This window comes from Solanum stenotomum, chromosome 10, assembly GCF_019186545.1.
Source record: "Solanum stenotomum isolate F172 chromosome 10, ASM1918654v1, whole genome shotgun sequence".
Taxonomy (NCBI): domain Eukaryota; kingdom Viridiplantae; phylum Streptophyta; class Magnoliopsida; order Solanales; family Solanaceae; genus Solanum; species Solanum stenotomum.
The window spans coordinates 28,418,365-28,433,513 of NC_064291.1; the positions used below are offsets into that span (position 1 = coordinate 28,418,365).

At 32.3% G+C, this 15,149-nt stretch overlaps 1 pseudogene; it reads right to left on the bottom strand.

Moving 5' to 3' along the window:
- Positions 1 to 3,037: 3,037 nt before the first annotated feature.
- LOC125842509 (dolichol-phosphate mannose synthase subunit 2-like) lies at positions 3,038 to 3,277 on the bottom strand (annotated as a pseudogene).
- Positions 3,278 to 15,149: the final 11,872 nt, after the last annotated feature.

Sequence of the window (15,149 nt, forward strand, 5' to 3'; positions counted from 1 at the left end):
GAACGAACCCATCACTATGAAAGCTTACATACCTTGAAAGGATCAAATCCTTGGCCACATTCCTCAAGATCGCAAGAAATCTTGAACGCTTGAAGTTTTTCTCCATTTCCTCCTCTTGAACTTTGCGCCAACCTTCCAAACGCTTTCATACTTTAGCGTACATTGATTTTAATCAGTTTTGACCCTTAATTTGGTTGGGCAAACGTGTGGACTTAGTGGGGTTAGAAAAAGACCAAAATACCCCTTCTTAATTCGGATGAATTTCCTTAACTGGACAGGCTGAATTCAAATGGTCATATCTCCCTCATTTGAACCGGAATTAAGCAAATTTGGTGGTGTTGGAAAGATGACTCAAAGATCTTTCATTTGATATCTTATGGGACACCTAAATCATCATGTGCTGAAAGTTATCGTTGTTTGAAGTTGACCCAAAACTCACAATTGAAGACTAACTTGCAGAAATCTGAAATTGGCTATTTCTAATTTAGTTCTTTCTAAGACCGAGGTATTGCAGGGCCCCCAAAATATGTGGATCAAAGCGATGGCTTTAGTGGCCTAGTGGTTAAGTCGGCCCTGCTTGTGGCAAAACTCACTCCTATAGTTAAAGCTGTTTTTATGGATTATTGAACAATTTTCATGTCATTTATCAAGTAAGTTGCATTTCCTTATTTTGACGTATCTTGGTTTATCTATTTGGTTCATAAGTGTCTGTCCATACTGGAGTTGAAAGAGTGGCCTATTCTACCATCAAACTGGAAATTCTTAAAACTTAACTCAGCCTTGGAAAAGTTGGACTACCCTGGAATTTGAAGCTTTCTATCGAGTTCATCAAATTTTGAGACATTGATCATTTAATGGCTCAATCGCAAACCAAGAGTAAGTTTCTTTTAGTTCTTTATTTTTGTTACTTAATGTAATTAATATAAAAAACTATAGTGAAAGATGATATATGTGAATATATTTCTGATCTTAAGTGCTTCAGGAAAAAAAATCATTGAACTTTTCTTTTTGTTTTTATTTTAAATTGAAACCACCTTGCTAGTATGTTTCATGGAAAATGATGAAAGGTTACTAGGAGGGGAGTTGACAGCCTTACCTCTTCAAAAAAGGGAAAGAATTGAGAAGGTGCAATCTTTTGCAAAATTTCATAGAAAATGTGTAAGCAAAAATGGTGCTTCTGGGTAGGAGGATGGCTTATGTTTTGCCAAATTTATCACCTTTTTAATCTGTTTGAAATCAACTCCTTCACTTTCAACCTGAAGGAGAATAACTGGTTAATATATTGGATATTTTCCTGCAGATACTGCTGTCAAAGTACACAAATGAGGATGAATGACGGAGGGGATTGAAGACACATTGCTTTAACTGCTCATTGCCACTTTTACAGACCATCAAATTCATTAACTTTTATGGAAAACCAAGGGAAAATAATTTTGTACTACTATTGTTGAAATGCTTGCAAAACAATGCAAAAGTACTAAAAGAGTGTCCTTTCTAGCAAAATCACAGGGAAGTGATGCGTCAAGAGTTCCTAAGCTTTCCAAGATCCTCCCCACACGCTTCAGTTTTCTTTCCATGTTGATAATCTAACTCCACTCTCTTTTGTAGTGATCGCAACATACATAGCAACCTTTTACTTTCAGTTTGAATTGGTTTGTAGTTGATTGAAAGGTTTGGATTCTACTAATCAGTACCAAGTAGTTGTTTGTAGTTCTTCATATCTAAAGCACAATGTATTTTTTATTTGATAATCATGTAAGAAAGCTTGCTCTAAGGCTGAATGTCATTTTGCAAAAATAGTATTTCTAGATCGGTAAAGGGACAAATATACCCCTGTACTATATGAAATAGTTTAAAGATACCTCTAGTTATACTTTCGGGCTAAATATACCCCTCCCGTTATACTTTCGGGCTATATATACCCTTATGACTAATAGATGACACGTGGACGACTGAGATTAAGTGAACTATTCAATTTAAAATAATTCAAATTCGGATATAACCCGCCCTGCCCCAATAACTTGACCTGACCTAATATGTAAAATTAACCCACCCAATTTGTCTTTCAAAAGAAAAAACCTAATGGGTGATTGAGTTCTTGCTCTCCAGCAACTTCTGCAACTTGGAGCCTCTTCATTGCAAAATTTTTTGCTCAAAGGTATGATTTCTTTTCTTCTTCAAACTTTATAACCTTGAGTATGATTCAAACTTTATCAGTGTCCTAAATCTGAAATTTTTATCAATGTCCTAACCCTGAAGTAAGTTCAATTATTGAGTTTAAACCTTTGTTTTATTTTTCTTATAAATTGAAGTTGTTTTGATTACACTTCACAGAAAAATTCATGTGGCTACTCAGAGTGGCACGATAACTTGTTTTCAGATAGAACGGTGGTCCTAATAAATAATTAAGAGACTCAATTGAATGCGGCTATGATTAAAGTTGATACTTGAACATGACGTTGGACACAATTAAGATTGAAAGAGATAACTTGAAGGAAAAAGTGGATGCAATGAACACTTCAACCAATTTTAAAGTAAACAAATCAAGGTTATTGGAAGATAAAATGAAGAAGATGAAGACGTTAATTATGATTTTGTGTGCTTTTGTTATTGGGTATGTTGCCTTGCGGGTGATGAAGTGATGAATGAGTGAACTTTTGTAATGTTAGGTGAAGTCTCCTGATTTTTTTTGTGATGTACAGTTGATAATCAAGCTCAACTCATGAAAATTTTCTTGATTTTCTTGTAATATTTGTTGATAATCAAGCTCAACTCATGGTAATGTTCCCCTATTATGTTGGTTATGTAATTTCAAAAATATTATTATCATTGACAAGCTTGCTGTAATACCAAGTGTTCTTTGAAAATTTTATAAAAAATTTCAGCTAGGAAACTCATAGGAACTCAAGAATATAGAAAAATCTATGTGATCTATGACATGGGATATTTAAAACGAGAAGCACTAAAAAGATATTAAGAAAAAATTATCAATTATCATGAATTCGATAGAGCAAAAAAAGGACTTGTCATTGCCTTATCATGCCTTCTTCTTCTTGGACTCGATCATGACGTATCCAATACAGATGCTCAAGAAGCAGATTAGTGCCACTGCAACATATACAGAAATGAGAATTGCGTATTCTTGAGGTACAAAATACTGATGCACGAAATGATCATTGTCAACAAGAGGCAGAATGATGACCCAGAAGGTATAATATGTGAAAATGGACAAACTGGTCAATGTTAAACTCAGCCCAACTCAGTCAACTAACTCCATCGAAATTCTTCTGCTTGTGCCGCCTGAAAAGTTCAAATCTTGGTGTTGAAGATTTCTGCTTTCAGAGCATAAATATCGTCATTTTCTGTAAGCACATTCTATAGCTTGTCAACAAATATAAAACATATTAGGAAAACATATTAGTTAGTTGGTCTTTATAATCTCAATAATATGAGTTCAAATAGTTCAATTATATAGCTGCTATATAGTTGTGTTGCTGCTATATTCATTATTTTTATATCTCATGATAACAATTTCAAACAAAATACCTCGATTTTTCTTTAAGGAAGATATTGATCAACATGAAGCAGCTAAGTTAGCAACATTTGTTTAATAGCTAAGGTGCAACAACTATTTTCATCAACATGAAGCCAAACATTAGCCCAAAAATATTAGCTTAGTTCCATCCATATGCTAACTAACTAGCACGACAACATTTCACCTCAAAATATAGCAACAAATGGTTAAAAATGTAGCAAGAGTTTGGCTAAAAAAATGTAGTTTCATCCATATGTGGTAGCACACTATCTCAAAATATAGTCACAAATTTAGTCTCAAAATATAGCCACAAATTTGATTTAAAATGTAGCAGTGATTTGCCTCAAAAGTGCAACAATGCTTGCATCAAAATGCAACAGCAATTAGCCTCAAAGTGCAGCAACATTTCTTATAAGAGTGCAACTGTCAAGTATAACAAATCAAGTAAAACTGCACAAACTGTCGATCTCGACCAAAATTTAGAAAACTAAACATAATATTTCAACAAATTAGACTGCACAATTCAACACGAAATACTGTAGATCTCAATCAAAATTTTAGAAAACTTAACATAATATTCAGCATACTAAACTACCAATGCAACACAAAATAACATGAAATCATCAAATATCGTTTGGATACAACCTAAGTTCTGATGCGACATTCCCAACTTTGCAAACGCTATTTTCCCAAAAGTATTGTTTAAACAGTAGTTACATCATCAAATTAAATTGTCCACAAACTTAACAAAAGTTAACCAAACTGATATTGTCCCTTTTTTGGCTTCAACTTTGCAATTCTTTCTTGACTTTGAACTTCCAGTTGATCAGCCCTAATTACATCTTTACCTTTCCAAGTTAAGCTTTTTGGTTGTATTGGAATATTTGTTGGATCAGTTATACCATTGTGATCACCTTTGAAGCTTATTACCTTTCTCCCTATTGGTATATATTGTTGTTGTCTCATTTGAAGCCTAGTAAGAGTCTCTGAAATAATTGTAGGATGTAGACAAGAATTTTCATCATATTCATAGTCAGAGAACATGTTACTTTGATTGTTTTGTGTTTCTTGAGGGGCTGTTAGGTTGATGCTCTCTTCAGTTTGAGAAGGTTCTCCCTCATCAACTAAACCTCTTTTACGCTGCTTTTTCTTTCCCTTTCCTGTAGGAAGCATTTTTTCATTTGTTGACTGTGACAAGCAAAAAGTTAGAAAATATAAATACTCCATACAACTGTTAATTAAACTATTTAATAAAATACCTTGTCACAGCCCCTAACGTTATGATTTGGCCCTCCACAATTGCAACATGTCATTACTCTACCTTTTCTTGACACAGCCCACTCACCTTGCCTCTTAAGTGCTTCATCTTTCTGTCTAACTCTCTTACTTCTAGGCCTGCTAGCAAGCTTGACAAACTCTGGCGGTTCCATTGCTTGAAGAGGGTCAATTTTGTAAAACAATTCTCCCCTCACAAGTTGCAACTTATGCTTGTAAGTTAGTAGAAATGCCTCCTTGCTGTGATACCAATTCATTTCAGTTAAAGGATTGATTCTTTCATGCAACAAGGCCTTAATTGTATGAAGACATGGAATTCCTTCAAGATCCCATGCCCTACAAGTGCACCTTTTCACCCTTAAATTGACTATGTGTCTGTCATCCCCCTCAATAATCTCATATCCATTATCTCCATTACAGTCAACCCTACAAATTTGAGCTATCTTCAGGTATTCATTGTACAACTTCAAGCTTCTTGGACTAAATTCACTAGTCCATTTCATCACAAAATCTTCTTGTTCCCCCAATCGATTCATTACTTTAATTCTTATATCTTCCAACATCCCAATGATGGGCTTGAACCTTGCTTCTAGTATCCAAGAATTAAATGACTCGGTTATGTTGTTTTCAACTGGTGGATTCTTACACACGGTATCAAAATAGGCTCTGCACCAACTTTTGGGAAGATACTCTAGCAAATCCTCTCCGGCAGGTAAATCCATTTGTTTCAACTTACTTAGATGATCTTGTAAGTCTTCTTCATAAGTGCACCATGCACTCCACCAAAGTTTCTTTTTCAACACACCTTTACCATGTCTTTTGCACCAATTTGCCTCAATGTGTCTCACACAATATCTACTATGTGATTGAGGGAACACCGTCTTTATTGCATCCAGTAATCCCTACATGTTAAAGGTAAACAATTGACTATTGAAAATGCAAAAACATAACTGGAAAAAAAATGAATAGAAATGAAATTAGATAATATACCTTTTGCATGTCTGACATAAAGGTTATGCCTTCTCCATTTTGGAGTTCTAGTGAATGTTGAAATAGCTCCAAAAACCAATTCCAAGTCCTTTTGGGCTCCTTATCCACAATCTCTCAAGGTAAACGATAAAAGTGTTTCATATTGTCTTGACCAACAGCAACTAGTATATGTCCTTTGGCTTTACCTCTAAGAAATGTGCCATCTAATCCAATAAATGGTCTCAAACCCATCTTCATTGCCTTGATGCAAATATACATTCTAAGAATTATTATTTTTCTTTGAGAAAGTGCTTCCTTAGATAAATTAATCACAACATCACTTCCTGGATTAGATTCCTTCAGTTCAATGGCACAAGCCTCAAGTTTGTTATAACCATCAGTAAAATCACCTTCTAAAGTTTCCAAAACCATTCTTTTAGCTCTTTTGCACTTTCCTTGGCTAGCTTTTAACTTAAAAGCATCGTGCAAACCAGCCCTCATTTCCTTAATCCTAAATTTTGGATTTTCTTGTAACTTTTTCTTAAAATATTGAGCTATGATAGAGTAATCAACCACAGGATTATCAAATGTTGGCCAACATGTATGATTATCATTTAGAGTCTTAATCCTCACTCCAGGAGTATGAGAATCCCCATAAATAGGACATACAAATGGGAATGCCCCTTCACTACATGTAAACCTCAATTTGGACCTGTCACTTTTAACTACGGTTAACTTTATCATCTTGCCAATGCATAAAGTCTGATGCATTGTCTTGCTTCTAGTATATCCTTGAAGGACATACCCTTATACAACTCTAAATAATTATGCAAGTTCTCAGATATTTCTCTTCTTTTTTTCAGTAGCAAAAGCCTCTAATTCTTCAGAATTATTCGCAGCTTCACTTTCAGTCTCACTACAATCAGTAACAATTTCAGTAACTAATGAGAAAAGTGATTTACCATATTGAACAATATTAGGAACAATATACAAATAGTTCACACTCTTCTACATCAAACACATTTATTATAAAGAACTCATTGAACACACGAGATAGTAGTTTCCTAATTTCAATATCTCCTTCTATTTCATAATATCTTCCACAAGGACCCTTTGCAATTAACTGTTGCACACCTACAAATTCAAATCGAGTAGTGTACTCATTGACGATATCAATAAAAGAAAGAAGGTCTGAATCATACCCTCTCCATAGGTTGTACGACTTCTTCTTGTACAAGACAATAGGCTCTCTAATCCATTCACCTCCATAGTTGAAATATATGTCAACATTAACCATTTTAGTGCCTGAAAATATTTGGTAAAACAAAATAAGCAACATAATTTTCAAAAGAAAGAGAACAGTTGTGAAGTTAGGGGAACCGATAGGAATTAATAATGGTACAACTTATGTCCCATAACTAACTTGTTTGCATTAATTCAATCACAAACTCACTATCCAAACTTTTGCAACTTAAACTTAACAATAGACACTATTTCTATTCATTCTAAAAAGAACCACTGTTATTTCATAAATACTTTTATTAAGTTAACATATTTAGCCTCAATTTAGACACAAAAGTAGGAAGCATTTTAGTTTGGTTCAAACATCAACATGAACAATAGTTTCTGGTATAATATTGATATACCATCTGGAAAGGTCAATTTTTTTATGTAAAATTAAACCACAAAAGTTCATGGCTATGTATAAAGCATTTCAACAGAGCAGACTCTAGTGTAAATACTTAATATTTAATCATCCCCACAACAGATTAAAGAAACTGTCTAAAAAACAAAAAAAAAATACTTTAAAATTATAGAATTAAAAATTAAAAAGGGACCCATTTCGTGATTGTAAAAGAATAGAAAACGTGAAAGATATCATATTTTATGACTGATGAAGAATAAAAAAAATACAAAAGGGACCACATTTCATGATTGTAGAAGAATATAATATATGAAAGTGACTAAATGTTGAAGAATAAAGAAGATAAAAATTTAACATATTTTCATACACAAATAAAAATAATTTCTAAATTATTCGGGATCACAAATCAAGAGTACTCGTGCAAATAAATTTGACACCAAATCAAGACAGTAACCAACATAATATATATAAACAGATTATGTCGAATTTGAATCAATACCCAAAAACCTAGGCTATATATGAAGCTTGAAGAAAGAAAAGAAACCATATCCAAAACCTTAGGCTATGAAATTTAAAGCAAGAAAAGAAATCATACCCAAAATCCTAGACTATGGAACTCCAAACAATGAAAGAAATTATACAAAAAAACAACCCTAGACTATAAAGAAAACCTTTCATTTTTTTCTCTCAAATGGAAGTTTGACTTTTTTGTTATGTATCCTAATTTCTTGCTTAATTATTTAGATGAAACTTGAATGGAAGGGAACCAAATTGTTCAACTCAATTATCCTTTGAGACAACATGAATGCATGACCTTCAAAATCAAGTGTCATATAGAGTGTACAACAATCTATAATAAACTGAAGAGTTAGTGATTACATAGTCACAATTGATTGTACTTGTCAGTGTCCAAGGAGTTGTTAATAGATTTTCATGTCCAACTAATATTGTATTTGAGAGTTGTTTCTTGAATCTGAAAGAGAGTACTTGGATTTTCCCATTAAATAAAATGTGTAACAAAACTGAATATAACTGGGGTTTGCGTTAGTGAGTGGTGGAGGAATTGGATCAGAAAAAAAAAGAGGAATTTTAGGTGTAAGATATCTAATGAAATCGGTGTGATTTCTCATTTGATTTCTAAAACATGAGGTGAGCTACTGTTACTACAAGAATATTTATTCACTAGTTCTGGAAACGTGCATTGCATGTTCCTCCCTAATCGACATTATAAAAGTTAATTTAAGTAAATATATCATAATAATGGAGCATACGTAAATTCATTGTTAGGTTCAAAGTTAAGTCCTTTTGTATGTAAGTTTCACATAAGAATACTTCTTATGTATTGAAAAATAATTCTACAAAATAATTTTTTTAAAAAAAAAAAACAGAAAAGAGAGCATGACTATATTAAAAATACATATACACTATATTTCTTGGACTAAATAAAAGGATGTGTATATAAAAAATTAAATGTCAATTTTAATACCATAAAATTCAATGTAACATTTTAGTCATCTATTTACTTTTTTTTAAAAAAATTATTTTTATTTTTTTACTTTTGTACCGCTATGTAATAGTTAAATAATGTACATGAATTTTTAAACCGTTTTAGATTACATATAAACAGCATAAAGTACAAACGTGTTGTTTTAAAAATATAAATGATTATCAAATAATGATGAAGACATAACTATAAATATTTATCAAAGACTTATTTTTTTATGGGTCTAGTTGTGAAAATATTATGTGAAATTCAACATGCATACCCTCAAAATAGTTAATTATAAATATAAAATGGGATTAAATTTATTATATTTATATCCTAAAGGTAAAAGAAATGAAAAATACAAAAATATAATAAACAATATGAAGTTATATTTGAAAACTCAAAAAGATGGAGATATGAAAAAGAAAAATTCACTTACAATTTCGTATTGGAGAATTTTCATCTTGTAACTATGATAATTTACATATTTCTCCATAAAAAGAAGATAAATATGTATGAAATTTTAAGTAATACAAATAATGAATCTATTAGAATTCTTACAATTACAAATTGGTAATGAAAATTTTACAAATGATGTAGACTAACCTAACATAGAAAGCAAGATGATCACAAATGTGGATGAAATAAGAGAATATAAATAATGTTGTTGGTGAGTGTCTTTGATAGACTCTTCATTATCCCCACTTATCTTTAAAATTAAAATTAAAGGCTATTTTTAGACTCTTCATTATCCAAATTTAGTACATGAATATAATGATTGCATTAAGATCTTGTTTGATACATGAATTTAAATATAATTTTTACTTAATATGTAATGATTTGGTCGATTATTTTTGGAAAGTTTCATGAATTTACAATTTTGCCCTCCTGTGATTGACCCCGAGTCTTCTATGATTGAGTTTTGAAAAATTGGTGTTGAACTTTGAGTTAAAAAGGAGAATTCGATAAGTTTTGAGTTTGAAAGGCTAGGTTGCTAAGAAAGTGGTTTTTTGTGGTTTTTGAAATTTCAAGTATCAAAATGGAATTCCGTTGATTCCACCAGTCTCGAAATGTGAAATATTATCCATGAGAGTTGTCGGTTTCTGATTCCGGGTCTCTTTGAGGATTTGAGGTCCTAAGTTGTGAAATTGTGGAATTTTAGCCTTTGGGTTGACTTTGGTCAACATTCAGGGTTTGGATGCTTGGAATGGAATTTTGAGAGTTCCATTGGATTTCGCGGATAACTTTAGGCCTAGGTGGGGTCTTGATTATTTTTGAGAGATCCCGAGATTGTTTTTGCCTTTTAGGTGTTGAGTTAGTTTCTTGTAATTTTTACGAATGTCGGGTCAAGGAGACCTCGGATTCATGTTTTAATGGTTCCATTAAGTCCGAAACATCGAGTATTATAGATTTGCATATATGTGGTTTGTGTGTACGGGATTTCAAACGAACCACGAGGATCTTTTTGATGTTCTAAGAGTTGGTTGAGTTATTGGTGTTTGCAGGCTTTGCTTTTGCAAAGGCGAGTCGCTTAAGTGACCTACGCAGAAGTGAGAGCCTCTTCGCTTAAGCGAGCTTTGCATAAGCGAAGAGAGCATTGCTTTTGCGAGTGCCACGTTTTTAACGGTGTTCACTTAAGCGAAGCCTTGGTCGCTTTTGCGACATTTGAGAGGGTTTTTGACCTGCAAATTTCTGGGTTTAAGCCCCATTTCACCATTGTATAAATTTTACATTTTCATTCCATTAATTCAAAAATTGTAACGTTAATATAATTGCATTATTAAAATAAAAGAAATAATAAGCTTATAAATAGTACCGAAGTAGCTATAAATTTCAAACAAATCCTACAAAATAATGTGCCTTCCATGCATGTTTGATGCATCATCACTCTCATCGCCTTATGTAGGTCACTTTCTAATTTCTTTATCTAAATTTATTTGAATATGTAGAGTTATAACATATAATGGAATAACAAGTAAAATTTTTGTGATAGTTGAAGTAGAATGAAGAGGTGGTGATGGAAAATCGCAAAATAAAAGGAAGTATAAAATTAAGTGGAAAGAAATAAAAAGAAAAAGGATAGAGAAAGAAAAATCTAGAAGTAGTAAATGAATAATAAACATAAATAGGTAAGAAAATATAGAATATTAAGTTACATTACTTTTGTAACACACAATGATTTATGAAAATGAATTGATGTATGAATTGTAGTAAACTAACGACTAGCATTAAAAAATACTAGTTTGACAAAGTTAAGTTAAGTATGAGTTTTGGGTAGACTTCAAACGATCATAACTCCTAGGTCAGGATGAGTTAGGTGTGCTACCAGATACCGTAGGAAAGATCTTTGAATTATCTTTTCAATGCCACTGAGTTTGTTAAGTTTTGAGGTCGGATCAGTGAGATATGCCCATTTGAACAAGCTGTCCATTTAAGAAAAGTTACCCGAAAATAGTAAGAGGTATTTTGGTCTTTTCCTTACCCAATCAGATTTAATTCATTTTTAGTAAGGTTTTAGGGGTCTAATCTGATTAGTTTCAGTTTTATAATCCTAATATACGCCTAGGGTTTTAGTTGAGAGTAAGAGAAAAGAAGAGAAAAAAGGGAGAAAAGAGGAAAGGATCAAGGCGTTCGTCGAGGTTCTTGAGTTTTATTGCGGATTTTCGCCATGGGTTTGATCCCTAAGAGGTATGTAAGCTTCCATAGTGTTGGGTTTGTTCACCCACACGCCAATCATGTTAATTTCAGTGTTAAGTTTGTTCTAGAAAGTTGAAGGTTTGATGTTCTTGAAATTGACTTTCGTTCTTGAGTAAGATGAGATTGATGTGTTTCTTGAGGACATCGTGTCGATTTTAGAGTTGTATTTGATTAGATTCTTGTGTACATATACTGGGTATCTGAACCTAAAGAGAATTTGAGAAAAAGAATCGAGTTTAGGCGAATTGGGGTGAGAAAACGAAGAAGGAAAAAGTCGAGTGCATCTGCGTACTAGGTCCGCGTCGCGGACTTGTTCCTCAGGATTGGAAAATTTTTCTCCGCGTCGCGGAGTGGTCACGGACCGCTATGCCTCAAAATTTATTTCGCGACTAAATATTTAAATGCATCTCCACTTTGCAGACTTGCTTCCAGACAGTGATTTTCTTGATCTTTTCTCATGTTTAACTATCCAAAAACCCTCCTAAACATCACGAGATCTTTCATATCACAAATCACAACCCTGAATTCATATATAAAATTCAAGGTAGAGTTGAGAGTTAAAGTTTTGAAAGTTCTTTCAAACATTTTTTAGAAAGTTCCTTTGAGTTTTTTTTTAGGAGTCTTTTACAATTTCTAATGACTTGTTTCAAGACTCGACCAAGTGAGTATGAGAATGAGGAGAATGTATTCATGAGTCTACATTATCATCACGATATCCTTCATATCATGAACCATAACTCTTAAATTCATAATTCACATTCAAGAGAGAGTTAAGAGTAGAGTTCAAGAAAGTCTTTGAGTTCAATTGTGAATCCTTTGGGATCAACTATCGATTTGAGCTACGTGTTGAGGAAGTAAGTATAATAATGGGAAGAGTCAAATACACGAGTTTCATATTGTTATGTAGACTCGTTCATGCCCATAAATTCCTCATGAACTTCATAAATTGAGTACTTTTGAGAGGTCTTGAGTATTGAGTTTCTAACCCTTATGAGATTATATTCCTAATCATGGAACTATTACAAGTTACCCATGAAGTCCTTAAGTTGAGTAGTTCATGCCCATAATTCTGCAAGAACTATATGAGTCGAGAAATCTTGAGATGAGGAATATCATTGAGTCCTTGAGTTGAGCTGTTCATACCCATAATTCCGCATGAGCCTTATGAGTTGAGCATTCTTGAAATGAGTAGTAGTATTGAAGTTCTTCAGTTCTGAGTTGTTGAGTTCCGAGTATCGAGTTCTTTGTATGGTTATTGAAAACCTTGAATTGAGTCGTTCATGTCCATCATTCGGCATGAACCCTATTTTGAGAAGTCTTGTACAACTTTTTCTAAACTTGTTTTAAGACTTGAGAACTTGACTTGGGAAAGAGTAGAGTCGAGTTTATTTTTTAAAAAATGGTATATGGGAACTAAGTATTCCCAAGAGTAAATGTTTTCCACATTTAAAAGAGGAGGAAACTGAGATTTCCAAAAGAGTTTTGAGAAGTTGAGTAACATCTCTTTTTAGAGAAAGATTTTGAGTAATAATCTCAAACCACAGAAAGAGTTATGTTTTTAAAACATATGAGTTGAGTATATTTTGGGAGTACTATTGAGCACTGATATGGGGACGAGTTCAGATAACTCAAGTCTCCATAAACCATGTAGCCGACGTGGGTAGAAAGGATCATACTTTTTAGATGATTCCTTAGTGCATTTTAGCACAGACTAGTGGATCCACTTAGTTGAGAGGTCTTATACCTTGGCAAAGTATAGGACAGTTCTGTCAATGTGGCGAGACATTGTATCATCACATAGCTCATAGTGATGGTAATAGACTAGTGTCATCACGTCCATTTTCGGGTGGTAACACGCTTACATTCCAATTGTGGGGTGTAGTTGAACGTTATCAAGGTGAAATATTATTCACGGATTCTGGTGATGGCAGTGACAACAACTTAGTGATGGAAAGTGGTTGAGAGATTCGATGTATGTTGGTATGAAAAAAAATAATAATTAAATATTCATATATTTAAGAAAAGAAATATATTAAAAATATATACATTTATGGAAAAGAAATATTAATTTTTTTTTTAATATTTGATTTTAGTTTCATTTCAAAGAGAATGAAACACACTTATTTTGTCTTATTAGCATTTAGGAGGTAATAATTTCAGTTTTAGACTATTGAGAGTTGGTAATTAGGTAATAGGTTGGGGGTCTTTTGACTATTTTCTTAAAGTTAATCAACTTTGTTTTGTAATACAAAATTTACTCAATTATGATAATTGTCATAGAAAATCACTGAATTTTGCTTTTAATAGAAAAATTACTCTGAACTATTGTCATTTCATCTAAAAAGCCACTCAATTCAAACGATCGATATTTCCAGTAAATATTATTGACATGACTTTTTTTTCATAAGCTAATTTTTAAAAAATAAAAATCTATTTATTCTAATAAACCATTATACTGTCCCTTTTTAAATTTAACTTAACTCGAATGAATCACTTCTTATTTTTAAAAAAAAAAATTGTTTAAAAGGTTATTTCCACGTAAGCAATACTTTTTAATTTGTCAGAGTCCCTCCACTCTAATTTATGTGATATTATTTTAGTTGACATAGTGTTTCAAAAATAAAGAAACACTTTTAAAACTTCGATCTAAACCAAGTTATAATATTTGTGTGACCATAAATCATCTTACTTAGAATAGCCACACTTTTCAAAATGAACTAAACAAGAAAGGTGGTCAGAAGTATATTTCATGCCAATGCTTAAGTTTTGTTTTATGTTTTCTACCACGTTTTTTTAGAATAAGAGTCTATTTGGATACACTTGTAATTTGGCCGGGTATGCCAAAAGGCATAAATTAGTTTTTCTTTTTAATTAAACGGTATTCATATAGACATAAATTAGAAATTCTAACTAATGATTTATTTATTTTATTTAAAAACAAATTATTCATTTTTTTATATTTATTTTTACGCAAATACTATAAAAATAGGTAAAAGCTCCATTTTAACTCAAAAAACACTTCAAAATAAGCCCATGGTCAATAGAATGCATGTGCCAAGGACGTGACCTTATAAACTATAGTCATTATGACAGATTCTTAAGATTCTAAATTGTCCCAATAATACAACTCCTGGCGGCTGGCACTGGAAAAACAGATCGTTTCCCTTTTGACTTACTTTAAACAAAGAAATCATGTTTCTTTTGGTGGCGTATAGCAAAAACTTTCATAAAGGATATTTAAAATTTACATATATACTATCTTAAAAGCTTGAACTCCTAACTTAAATGTTGAATTACTATAATCCCCCCTAACTTAAAACACTCATCTACATAACTATTTTAATAGAAATATTCTTTTGAAAGGTTGTGATTTTTTGGATAAGTTGTGACTTTTTTTCCAGGATTGTGACTTTTCAGTTGAGTTGTGACTTTTCCAATAAGTTATGACTTTTCCAAAGGGTTATGACTTTCAGATGAGTTATGACTTTTCCAAAGAGTTTGAATTATTCGATAAGTTTTGACTTTTTTAAAGTATTGTCACT